The sequence below is a fragment of the Myotis myotis genome, unplaced genomic scaffold (assembly GCF_014108235.1).
Source record: "Myotis myotis isolate mMyoMyo1 unplaced genomic scaffold, mMyoMyo1.p scaffold_m19_p_3, whole genome shotgun sequence".
In the NCBI taxonomy this organism is placed as follows: domain Eukaryota; kingdom Metazoa; phylum Chordata; class Mammalia; order Chiroptera; family Vespertilionidae; genus Myotis; species Myotis myotis.
Window position 1 is genome coordinate 103,225,028 of NW_023416335.1, and position 13,979 is coordinate 103,239,006.

Below are 13,979 nucleotides of genomic sequence, written 5' to 3' on the forward strand. Positions count from 1 at the left end.
TGGCGGTTGGTCAGAGTAGAAGGGGAGTAATAAGGATGCCTCTGCATCCCTGTGGAACCCCCACACACTCTGGGCCGCAACGAGTAGGAGGGCTACTGAGATGGGCCTTAAAGCCTAGAACGTGGGCTCAGGTGGAGTTGCTACAGGTGAGGGATTCACCTAACTCAGCAGATACTGCAGGCAGCCCTGATGGCAGCTGGATGGCTTGGCTTCCTGGCCCTACGGGGCACATTAAGATTCAATCATGAAATTCCAGCAAAGGTAGTCAGTTACCATTCTTGTTGTGTTTATGCAAACATCAGGCCAAATTGAATACAGTAGATAAATTAGTATTGATTTGGGGTTTTTTTAATAACCATAGAGGAATTTTAAGAAGAAAAATCCTATTTCAATAGAAGTTGTTAAAGCTAAAATGGTTTCTTTCCCTTCCACCGGACCATTTGTTACAGTTTGTCTCTGCCAGGTCACAAGCCCAGCTCCTTCTGTGCCCAGGACAGCAGGGAGCCTGAGTGGAAGGTGACCTCTGACCAGACACACCCGCTGCAGATCACCCTCAAGAAGACAGCGGACCTCGCCGAACCCCTTGTAATCCTCCTAATGCTGTTGATTTTCGGCCCTTGCATTATTAACAAACTAGTCCAATTTGTCAAGAAGCATAAAGGGGTAGTTCAGTAGGTAGTTCTGCGCGCCCAGTACAGGCCTCTAGCAACAGTGAAATAAAGATGCAGTCTGTCTCATGATTGAGCTGGAACTTCCAAGACAAGGGGGGAATGAAAGGACAGAACAGAACTGATAGCTGTGTCCCTAACGAAAGGACAGAACGGAACTGATAGGTGTGTCCCTAACTCCTCTCCCAGGAAAGCCACAGAATGTATCAGTTACTCAGCCTGCCCTTATCTCAGCCAATGGGAAAGCAAGGGAAACTAGCCCCCGGCCCTCACTCAACCAACTGGAATCAACCAAGTGCCTCCACCCCCCTCCCCAAGCCCTATAAATTCTTTGTTCTCTTGGGACTTGGGGCTCTCTCGCATCCTGCCTCTGCGCAGGTGGAGGCAGAGGGACCAAGCTAGCTTGAATAAAGACTCTTTGCTTTTGCATCGGACTCGGCTCCCTAGTGGTCTGTCTTGGGGGATTTTGAAATCTGGGCATAACACTGTCATATTCAGAAATGAAGATGGAGAACCTCCTTTTGAAAGGGACTTGCTCATTCATTGTAAACCAGATCCCAATAATTCAAATGCCACTCAAATGAAACAAATCAATATCCTGTTTCCTACACTAGATGCGATGACATATCCTATTCTTTTCCCACATAGTGAAAAGGGCTGGGGAACAGATTTTGCATTAAGACTCAGAGACAACAGTATCATTGACAATAATACTAGACAAAATGTAAGGACACGAGTCACACAAATGCAGTATTATGGATTTCATCTCTCTGTGCGGGACATGTTCAATCCTATTTTAAATGCAGGAAAATTAACTCAACAGTTTATCATGTATTCGTATTCAAAAAGGCCAATCAGATAAATTTCATCAAAGCAAACCAATGTAAGTTGAGAGTTGAAAAATATAGTGGTTTGATGGATTATCTCAAATCTAGATCTGAAAAGGACAATGTGCTGATTGGTAAGATGATAATACTTCCATCATCTTCTGAGGGTAGTCCCAGAAATATGCCACAGCGATATCAGGATGCTATGGCAATTGTAAGGAGGTATGGCAAGCCTGATTTATTCATAACCATGACGTGCAACCCCAAATGGGCAGATATTGCAAACAATTTACAATGCTGGCAAAATGTTGAAAACAGACCTGACTTGGTAGCCAAAGTTTTTAATATGAAGCTGAATGCTCTTTTAAATGATACCTGTAAATTCTATTTATTTGGTAAAATAATAGCTAAAATTCATGTCATTGAATTTCAGAAACATGGACTGCCTCACACTCACATATTATTGATATTAGATAGTGAGTCCAAATTACGTTCCTCTCATTAATTATTTTTCAATGTGCATGAATTTCATGCACCGGGCTACTAGTAGATATATAAAATAATGCTCAACATCAGTAACTATAAGAAAGATGCAAATTGAAACTTCAATGAGATATTACCTCACACCTGGCAGAATGGCAACCATCAAATAAATCAACCAACAACAAGTGCTATGGAGGATGTGGAGAAAAGAGAACACTTGTGCACTGCTGAAGGGAATGCACACTGGTGCAGTGGCTATGGAAAACATTATGGAGTTTCCTCAAAGAATTAAAAACAGAATTGTCTTTTGACCCAACAATTCTACTTCTGGGAATATATTCTACAAATCTCAAAACACCAGTCAGAAAGAACATCCTTATGTTCATATCACATTATTTATAATATCCAAGTTCTGGAAATGGCCCCAGTGAGCACAGTAGATGAGTGGACAAACAAGCTGTGGTATATTTACATGATGGAATATTATGTGGCTGTAAAAATGAAAAGAAGGATCTTTTTCCCTTTACGACAGAATGGAACTGGAGATTATTATGCTAAATGACATAAACCAGTAAGATAAAGACTTACATATGGAATCTAATGAACAAAATAAACAGATGAACAAAATAGATCCATTGTCATGAATACATAGAACAGATTGGCAGATCTCAGAGGGGTGAGTGTTGGTAGGGACTGATTAGCCAAAGAACATATAAGCATAATCCATAGACTCAGACAACAGTATGGTGAAGGCCATGGTGGTGGTGGTTGAGGTATACAAAGGGGGTAATGGTGGACATTGGTAATAATGTTAACAATAAAATATGAATCAGAAAAAAACACAACTTTAATAAATTTAGACAGAATTTTACCTCCCAAAATTCTTTCACTGTGTAAAAAAGGGAAGAAACCATAGTCATAATATTTTTATTTGGAGGCGTTAATTATTTACTTTAATAGCCTAGTTTTCCCCTATATAATATTATCTCCCAAATGACTTAATATTAATACTATATAAAATAAGATATATTGTATAAACATTTAAATATTTTATGACATATACTATATATGTTTATATATTATATACGTATGCATGTATTTCTATTATTCCTTCAATATATTTCCCACAGTCATGGGCCAACACAACAGATCCAGCAGCTAAGACATTATTTTTAAGGACCCACAGAAACATGTCTGGAAACACAATAATACTGTAAGTATTGTAGTTGTTGGATTTGAGCCCTTCTGCGAGGGACGGGACCTTTTTGGATGCTGGGAATTGGAAGAAGACATGAACAGCCACAGGTATATAGGACATGCTTTATTGCAGACAAAGCAGCCATTGCATACATAGCAGCCAGCCAAAGCCGCCTGCCACTGGCTGTTCAGTAGGGCATTTTATACCAACCCAGGCAAAAAGGTTTCTTGTCAAATAGTGACATCAGTGTTATATGAATTAGTTACATACTATAAAGGTGCGCCTATGCAGTGCGTACAGAAAAAATGCTGTGTCATTGCCTTTGCACATGCATATGGCAAATGGGCCTTTAATACTTTAACATCCGGTGTACTCTGGTCAGAGTCCCCACAGTAGGCTACTGGTGAACACAAACAGTAAGCAGTTAGAGTCAGATATTCCACCATAGCCTAAGGCAAAAAACATAATCTTCCATAATATCATATACCTATATATCTATATCTATATCTATATCTATATCTATATCTATATCTATATCTATATCTATATCTATCTATCTATATCTATCTATCTATATCTATCTATCTATCTATCTATCTATCTATCTATCTATCTATATGAAAGCAATATGTTTCTAGATAAAAGTCCACCCTTATTCACAGGAGATACATTCCAAGATCCACAGTGGATGCCTGAAACTGTCAACAGTAAAAACCCCATAGTATTTACTATATTTGGTCCTAATGATATATATCTATAATACTTATAATAAAGTTTAATTTATAAATTAGGCATTAGGTACAGTAAGAGTTTAACAACAATAACTAGTAATAAAATAGAACCATTATAACACCACACCATAATAAAAGTTATTGATATGACCTCTCTCTCTCCCTCCTCCTCCCCTTTTCTCCCTCTTGTCAGACAAAGGGATGATTCACATTGCAGACAGGAATGGTATGAGATTTCATCATGCTACTCAGAATAGCATACAATCTAAAACTTATGAATTGTTTATATCTGGAATTTTCCATTTAATTTTTTCAGACCATGGTTGACTGCAGGTAATGGAAAGTAAACGATGTAAACTTTTTTTTTTCTGAGTTAAGACTAGCTTAATTTCATATTTTTACAAAAAACATCCATCCACACTGGAAGTCAAATATACGGCCAGACAGATGTTTACACGCAGGAATCTTGAGGCATTAGAAAGAATAAGTATGGCTGTTCCCAAAACATTACTTTGGCTACCTAATTAAAAGAAGAAGGGGCTTTGTTAAATCTCACATTGTATATCCCAAGGACACCATAACTACTTCAATAGAAGCCTATTAACAAAAGTCAAAAAAATAGGATTGCTGTAAGAAACCTATATAAGTCATTACATAATAAATTTATTAAAATTTAAATCCCAGTAAGAGAAGAGCTTTTTCTCTTACTTGTTCTTTGTTTAATTTTTCTAGGTTCAGCTGAGTGGTTGTCTCTTGTTTAAGCTGTGTTTAAATTATACTTCATTCTGTTTGAAGACTTACAGGTGAAAAATCCACTGATATTAATGCCCAAGATCACTGGCTTTAAAAAAAGATCCTAACAGACACAGCCAAATATTTTGGGAAACTATATTAAAAGTTGTCAAGTCTAGGCTTTTATGCTGAATCTTGGGCCATACTTACTTCTTATAGTTGGCTCAGCTCAGGCTTCTGCAGCCACAGTGACTTGGCATTATTCCCTTTCCTTCTCCATTTTTTCCCTTTCCTTAGCAAGAAGGATTTTCACAACTGTGTGGATTGAATAGGTTCAGTAATTCTCATTATCAAAGCTTATCAGAAGATAAGGCTGTCATCAACCACTTCTCCCTCTTTGCAGTGCTCAGTAACCCTATGCAAAAAAAAAAAAAAATCAGAAGAGTTTGCTAAATGTATATATATATATATATATATATATATATATATATATATATATATATATTAGTTTCAGAGAGAAAGGGAGAGGAAGAGAGAGAGAGAAACATCAGTGATGAGAGAGAATCATTGATAGGCTGCTTCCTGCACACCCCACACTGGGAATAGAGTTTGCAACCCAGGCATATGTCCCGACAGGGTATCGAACCCTGACCTCCTGGTTCATAGGTCGATGCTCAACCACTGAGCCACACTGGCTGGGCTGCCAAATGTTCTTTAAAGTAAAAAACAAACAAACAAACAAACAACAAAAACCAACAGAAACACACAAAAAAACATATTTCAGAATGTAAAAGAAACAGCAAACTGAACTACTCTACTTGAATTCTAATTTATTTGATTTAAATTTATTTGACCTAATTTATTTAATTCTGGTTTTGTAAATAATTTTATGAACTTGAAAAAAAAATCACTGAACCCTGCTGTGTATCTGTTTTCTCAAATATAAAATGATTATATTGCTACTTAATCTGCTATGCTGAACAGTGGTTATTTTTGGCTCCCTCATGGAGTTCAAATAATGTGAACTTCATTCTTCTATTAGTTGTAAACTAGTCACTCAATACCAAGAAGCCAAAAAGGCTAGACAAATACTTTTCCTGTGCCTTTGGCAGCTAGGGTGTGGGTCCATGATTTAAATTTGGATAATCCAGTTCTGCCTGGAGCTTTGAATTTACTGTGACAGAGAGATAAAAGTCCACCCTTATTCACAGGAGATACATTCCAAGATCCACAGTGGATGCCTGAAACTGTCAACAGTAAAGATGAAGAGAGTGTTTTTCAACTGATAGGCAAAGGGAGGCCAGAAAAAAATTCATTTGGTCAGTGGTTTCAGTGATATCCCATGTCCAAGAGCAGCAAAGGCAGAGGTTGCAGGGCTGCTGACTCCTATCTGTGTTGGCCATAGTGGAGAGTGCAGTGTCCAGCAGTAGTTGCAGTGTCATGCCCACCAGACCATTACTAAAGAGAAGCTTTGTTTCTGTAAGCTTAGGCTCTTTGGTTCATGTTCACATTTCTAAGTCTTATGGTACCACTTTTCCAGAAATTATGGGACCTATACAATATCTCTTTATTTCCTTTTTGTTTAATTCAGTCAAAGTCAGTTTCTGTTATTTACTCTAAGAAAATACAATATTATAACTGGCTACCTTGCAAAGCTGTTGTGAAATCTGGCTGAGTTGTTTCCAGGGAAATTCTGTAGGAAAGGATAAAAATGTGATCTAGTTTCATGTAATGAGTGTTTATTAAGATCTTTATGGAGGTAAGGGATGAACAACATGCAGGATGTGTGCTCAAAATGCTTTCAGAATAGTGAAAGGCATGAGAACAACAGATTACTATAACACTACTATAGTAAGAGTGCTCTCATAAGAGAAATACAAGCAAAAGCGTAAGATGCAGGAGGAAGAGGGTAGAGTGAAAGATTCAACAGATGCATAACTTGAACTAAGGTGAATAGATGAATAGAGTCCATGGGGAAAAATATTTGACATCACCCTTAAAAGTTGAATTGGAACTTAATGTAGGATATAGACACGGGCCTTGCAGTTGGAGTCAGGAATCATTTTTCCTTTCAAGCTCCACTTTTAGGTCTCAAATCCCTTAATTCACCTGTGACATGAGGAAGTTATAGTAAATGGTCTATAAAGTTTTTATAGTTCTTAAATTTCTGATTGATTCCCATGGGCATATAGGGAGAACATTGCAGATAGAAGAAGCATGGTGAACTAAAAAGTGAAGGCAAAAAAGTTAAATGAACAAAAATTTAGAAGCAAGACAGCAAGTTCAATCCTAAAACAATGTATAGCATAAGATATAAAGATGAAGAGAGTGTTTTTCAAGTGATAGGCAAAGGGAGGCCAGAAAAAAATTTATCAACATGCTATGTTAAAAAGGGGGTCTTTTTTCACATTTAGAGCAAGTATGGGTTGAGAAATGCAACCATAATGGGACTAGGATTTGAAGAAATCTAAATGAAAAAATAATGGTGAACTGAACTAGGATGATGATAGCAATGGAAACAGAGGATAGTTGTGAAAGACATCCTGGAGATAGATTCTCTCCAAATTACTAACTGATTGCAGAGAGTGAGGGGATGATGGTCAAGGTAACTTGTATGGTAAAAGTAAACCTATAGAAGGTTTATAAATCTGGTGAGAAAGTTGAAATAGTATATATAGAAGCTTCAGAAAGAGAGAGATGTGTGCATAGTTTGAAGAGGTATTGCTATTGAGGGAGATTGGTACTACAAAAAAAAGGAGATACACACTGAGTGGCCAGATTATTATGACCACCCCATCATTACTTCATTGGGCCACCTTTTGCCTTCAATACTGAAATGACTCTTCTTAGCACTGACTCCACGAGATGTTGAAAGGTGATGCGAGGAATCTGACACCATGCCTGATGAATAGCACTGTCCAGTTCTGTGAGATTTGATGGTTGTGGAACCAGCTGCCCGATGGCCCTTTTAACTTCATCCCACAAATGCTCCCTTGGATTGAGATCGGGTGATTGTGGGGGCCACCTAAGTAAGGTAAAGTCTCCCTCATGTTTTTGAAACCACTCCTGCACAATATGAGCACCATGGCATGGCTCATTGTCTTGTTGGAAGAAGCTATCTCCATTGGAATAAGCCATCATCATGATAGGATGAACTTGATCAGTAATAATACTTAGGTATGTTGTGCTATTCAGACGTTGTTCCACATGAATTAAAGGGCCCAAATCATGCCAGGAAAACATGCCCCAAACCATAACACTGCCCCCACCAGCTTGAAGGGTTGTACTCATGCATGTGGGGTGCATGCTTTCATGCTGTTTCTGCCAAATTCTCACTCTGCCATCTGCATGATGCAACTGGAAACGTGATTCCTTGGACCACATGACTTTTTTCCAATGCTCAACTATCCAATCCCTGTGTTCCTGTGTGAATTGGAGATGTTTTATTTCGGTAACTGCAGACAGCAAAGGTGTTTGAACAGGCCTTCGGCTTCCATATCCCATACGATGCAGTGTATGGCTAATTTGACTACAAACGTCAGGTGGTCATCATAATCTGGCAACTCAGTGTGTATGTGTGTGTGTGTGTGTACACATTTTATCTTTTCAATAACTTCATGAGGGTGGTTGAGGCAATATTTTCATCTTTTCTACTGTTTTCCAATCATAATTTTAAAAACACAGACAGGGACTTGTAGCTTTAAGCATGCAAGTGGTAAGTCTGCTTCAAAATAACTGGCTCCTAATTCAGTGTTTTCTCTTCTTCCCCATAATAGATGCCCATCTAAACACAACTTTGTAAAATCTAGGTGTCTGTGATGCTATGTGTATCACCTAATAATAGATTCATCTTGAAAATGCACTTATCCTTATAGAGAATTTAATTTTATTTTATATTGCTAGGTTTTTAATTTTTGTTTGGTTAAAAATATTTTCTTAATGTTGTTGATGTAAGCTGTCCATATCAATGAATGCAAATGTTTTCCCATATATTTTTTAAAAAGCAGCACTTGATCCATAGGCATGAGCTCTGACCTAGTAGTAGTTACACATTTTTTATTAACAGGGTTAGGTTTTTTTTGGCAAGGGTGAGAACTACTGCCTCTGACCAAAGAACATCAGGAAGCATAATGTCAGCCTAACCATAAATTTGGTCTTATGGCATCAAACACCAAAATCACAGGGGAATCAAAGGGAATTTGTTCATGAAGTCTGAGTTTCTTGGTTTGTAGTTAGGGAGATTGTAGTTGCAAAACAAAGAAAATTACTGCAAGTCACATAGTTAGTGGATGTCAGACTCAAGGCTGGAACCCAGCTCTTGGTCAATTAGTCCTTTAACACTACTGTGAAATCAGTGAGTTTGGTGTTTATAGTCAAGCTATGGTTTTGAAGCTATCAGAGAATAAAATTGTGTTCAGAACTATTAAAGACTAGAGTCCTGGTGCACAAATTCATGCACCAGTGGGGTCCCTTGACCTGGCCTGTGGGATCGGGCCAAAACTGGCTCTCAGACATGCCCTGAGGGGACCCAGATTGCGAGAGGGTGCAGGCCAGGCCAAGGAACCCCATTGGTGCACTATCGGGGCCAGTGAGGAATGCGGAGGTTGGACAGCTAGAGAGGGATTGTGGGAGGGCTCCAGGGCGTGCCTGGCCCATCTCACTCAGTCCCAATTGGCTAGACCATAGAAGCAAGCTAACCTACCCGTTGGAGCATCTGCCCCCTGGTGGTCAGTGCATGTCATAGTGAGTGGTTGAGTGACCTTAGAATATCATTAGCATATTAGAGGCCCGGTGCACAAAAATTTGTGCACTCGGGGGGGAGGGGGGCGGTCCCTCAGACTGGCCTGTGCCCTCTCACAGTCTGGGACCCCTCGGGAGATAATGACCTGCTGGCTTAGGCCTGCTCCCGGGTGGCAGACAGAAGGCCCAATCCCTAGGTGCAGCCCCTGGTCAGGCTCAGAGCAGGGCTGATCAGGGGGTTGGGGCACCTTCCCCTGTCATGAACAGAGCAGGGTGGATAGGGAGGTTGTGGCCCTGCCCCCTGTCACACACAGAGCTGCAGGGTGATCAGGGGGTTTGGTCGCTGCCCCCTGTCATGCTGATCCTGGTGCCAGGAGGCATATTACTCTTTTACTATATAGAATAGAGGCCTGGTGCATGGGTGGGGCTGGCTGGTTTGCCCTGAAGGGTGTCCTGGATCAGGGTGGGGGTCCCCACTGGTGTGCCTGGCCAGCCTGTGTGAGGGGATGATGGCTGTTTGCAGCTGGTCACACACCCTTCAGGGTGGGGGTCCCCACTGGGGTGCCTGGCCCGATCTGGGTGAGGGGCTGAGGGCTGTTTTTAGGCTGGGACTGAAGCTCCCAACTGCTCCTTTTTGTCTTTTTTTTTTTTTTTTAATTCTTGGCCAGCTTTAGCCTGCTCCAGCTCTGAGGCCTCAGCTGCTGAAAGCAGGTATCTGGTTTGTTTAGGTTCTATAATTGAAACTCTGTATCAACTCCATCTCTGAGATCCCAGCTCTCTGAAAGCTGGTTTCTGGGGTTTTGTTTAGCTTCTATAATTGTTACAATGTTTCTTAAACTGCAAGCTCAGAGGCCGTCAAGGCAGGCGGGGAACGTTGCAGTCCTCCATCACTGAAGCAAGCAAGCCTCATGTTAGTTTCAAGCTGCCTGACTGCCGGCCGCCATCTTGGCTGGCAGTTAATTTGCATATCTCGCTGATTAGCCAATGGGAAGGGTAGCGGTCGTATGCCAATTACCATGTTTCTCTTTTATTAGATAGGATTACCCTTTGGTTGAATGGACAACTGGACAACCAGACACTTAGCATATTAGGTTTTTATTATATAGGATGCTTGGGGGTAAAGGGGCTGGGAACTGATATGCATATATGCATAACCCATGGACATAGGCAATAGAGTAGTAAAGGGCTGGCAGGGATGGCTACCAGATGGAGGGGGTCAATGGGGAAACAAACTCACAAACAAACAAACGAACAAACAAAGGGGACATCTGTAATACTTTCAACAATAAAGATAAATTTAAAATAAGATGCTTGGTATAAAACTTTGATCATTCACCTGTAAGTATTTTTAAGGTGCCTATGAGGCAATCTACTCAATTGGTTTTTTGAGCCAACAGAGGAACATAAGAAAAAGTGAAATTCTGTAATGACACTGTAACATTCAAAATTTAACCAAATGTATCTTTAGTTCCAATATGACTGTAGAGTCCCAGACCTGCCATCCAGTTTCTAACTGAATGTCTTGCCTGCATCGAAAATTCATTGCATTCTTCTTTTATTTTAGGAAACAGCATTTTTATTTTAGGAAGCAAAATCTTAGGTCACAAATCATTCAAGTTTAAACTTTAAGTTAAAAGTTTTAGCTTTAAGTTGATTTGAGGAGACATTTTAGTATGTTTATCATATGCTAAACAAATTTAAGAATTCATTTGAAAGGATATTTTGCCCAGAGTATATTCAGGAAGTGTTAAAAGGCTTAAGAAAGTAAAAACTGAAGATTTAAGCTGAGACTTTTAATAAATTACAAGTTTGTCAATTTATTTTACCTCATGATATTGAGAATGTTGGCTATAAAATAATATTTTCTTTCTGCCGAAACCGGTTTGGCTCAGTGGATAGAGCGTCGGCCTGCGGACTGAAAGGTCCCGGGTTCGATTCCGGTCAAGGGCATGTACCTGGGTTGCGGGCACATCCCCAGTAGGAGATGTGCAGGAGGCAGCTGATCGATGTTTCTCTCTCATCGATGTTTCTAACTCTCTAGCTCTCTCCCTTCCTCTCTGTAAAAAATCAATAAAATATATTTTTTAAAAAAAATTATTAAAAATAAATAAATAATATTTTCTTTCTAATTTAAGTATAGAAACTTTTAACACTGGTATATTTATCCAAAAGAAAGATCATCATCATCAATAATATATCCTTTAGAGGAGAATTTAATATTTTGATATTTTATCAATAATCATAATGCAACATATATTTAAGTAAATAACAGTATGTGTTACCTTCTATGTTGATAAAAAAAAGAACTAAAACATTTATTTACTCCATCCCCCCCCCCCCCCCCGCCGCCCCCAATAATAAGCCCTAAGGTTCACTCTATCACTTCAATCAAGGCAGGCTAATTAAAGTTAAAAAAATGTAGTCTATTGATTTCCTTAAAAATAAATTCTTTTACCATGAAACAAAATACTAAACTCTGCCCTTTAGACATACTACTGTACTTCAAATGCTGATCTTATTTGTCACTGCTTGAAAGTGAAACAGAGTTAGACTTTAAAAGAAAAGAAAATCCTGGAGCTACTTGGGAAGCATTAGGGGTCAGTCTGTTTGCCTGGTTCTGGCCAGAACATACCCAGAGTCACAAGGCCTAAATAAGGGCCACTTTATTTCCATTGGACATTTTTCAATCAAAGCACATAACTAGGATCTGAAATATAATATATAAAGAACCATATTGTGAGATTGACGTTCTATTTCACTTAGCATCTTCCTACTTGTCTTATTGGTGAAAAGGAAATAATAGACTTTTCCTTGTCACTGTAATTTGAATTCTGTATGCAATAATAAAGAAGCATAATAAAAAAATAATAATGCCAAAGCAAATTGAAAATTGGTGAACAGTTAGTTGGGGATTTTCTTGTATGTTGAAAATACTGGCCACAAACTTTCTATGTTCCTAAATGTTCATTTTGTACTACATTTTGAAATGTATTCATCAACTGTAAGGGAAGTTAATAGCTCCCCAAAAGTATAAAATATAGAGAATAAACAGTATTAATTTAATGAGCTAAATATTATTTGTTTGGATGAGTGCTTTTTTGATCTCTCTCTCTCTCTCTCTCTCTCTCTCTCTCTCTCTCTCTTTCTCATCTGAAAGATTTCAGAACTTTCCATCTCTTGACCCTAGGGACACACACTGCCCAGGGGTGCTTTCTGGAGCAGAATCTGACACCTTCCAACAATACTTATGTACAAAGATTGTGCCGTGGCCTGGAAAATAGCACTCAGTGTGTCAGGAGGTGATCAAAATCCCAGATTGGAGGAACTCAGGCTAAAGTCACAAAAGGGTTAAAAAGATAAATGCTTCTTACTGAAATATGCCCACATATGCACCCTATATCTTCAACTTAGACTGAAATTTTAAAGGGCATAACAGTTTCTTATACTGCTTTCTTTCCCAAGTCTAAAATATATTTAAGCAGGAAAAGGGCAGAACGACCATTATTCCAATTCTATATTGCAATTAATAATCTGATTATTATTATTGGGGAGAAAAGAACATCATTTGAAATGAAACATTTTGGTTAGTATAAGCAAGACTGCTCAAGGAACTGATCTGAAAATGGTTGGGTTTTCACTGTGAGGATATGGGGCGTCGGGGATGGGCAAGTGGAGGGTAGTTAGAAAACCTCCCAGTAAGGAAATCTATACCTTTCTAAAACCAGACAAACACAAGGGGGCAGTTAGAGCTCAAGCTCTGATTTCAAAACTGGCTACTGAATGAGAGCTAACCTATTTTAGTTTACCCTTGGGATATTTATCAGTTCCCTTGGTAGGCAAAGAAACGTGAGGCTGACAAGTGGGTTTAGTTTGCACTTGGTCTAATTGCTGTGAGGACAGCTGGAACCTCTCTAATGACAGCTACAATAGCTATGGCTTCGGAAGAGCTTGGGGCTACATTCCCTAAACTTACACTTTAGTTCTAGCCTCCCGATTCTGATCAAACTGTTTTTCTCGCGCATTTTAAATGTCTTTTTTTACTTTTACTCTGTGAACTTTGTTTGCAAAGAAGGGACTTATTAAAAACTCACCAACCTAAGGGCTATGTTTATTTTAATTTATGAGGAGACAGTAGTGGGGGGGGGGGGCTGGGGCGAGGGAGGAAGTTCAACTAATTCTAGCATTGGCTTTTAGTTTCAGCTGTTCTTTTGCAAATATGCTTCAGATCCCCCTTACCCGCCCCCCCCCCCCCCCAAACTGAAAGCCATCCTGGGTTTCGATTCAAACTCAAGCGGCATTGCTATAACTTTTCTCACGGGGTTGCAAGTTTCCGTGAGAAATAACCATCCCTGCGCGGAATTCCATTGAATTTGGGGGATGGGAGCTAACATGGGTAATCCTGGATCGCAGGTACTTGAAGTGAATCTAGCCCAATGGGCAGCCGCCCGGAGCTGAGCTCAGCTGCCCTATTGGAGAGCGAGGAGGGCAGGGCAGGCAGCTCCAGGTCCTTAACTTGCAAGAAAACTTGTTGAATCTTCTCTCTCCTCCCCTCCCAGCGCTTTGCCCGCCTCCGTCCCTAGGAGCTGATTGGCAGAAATCA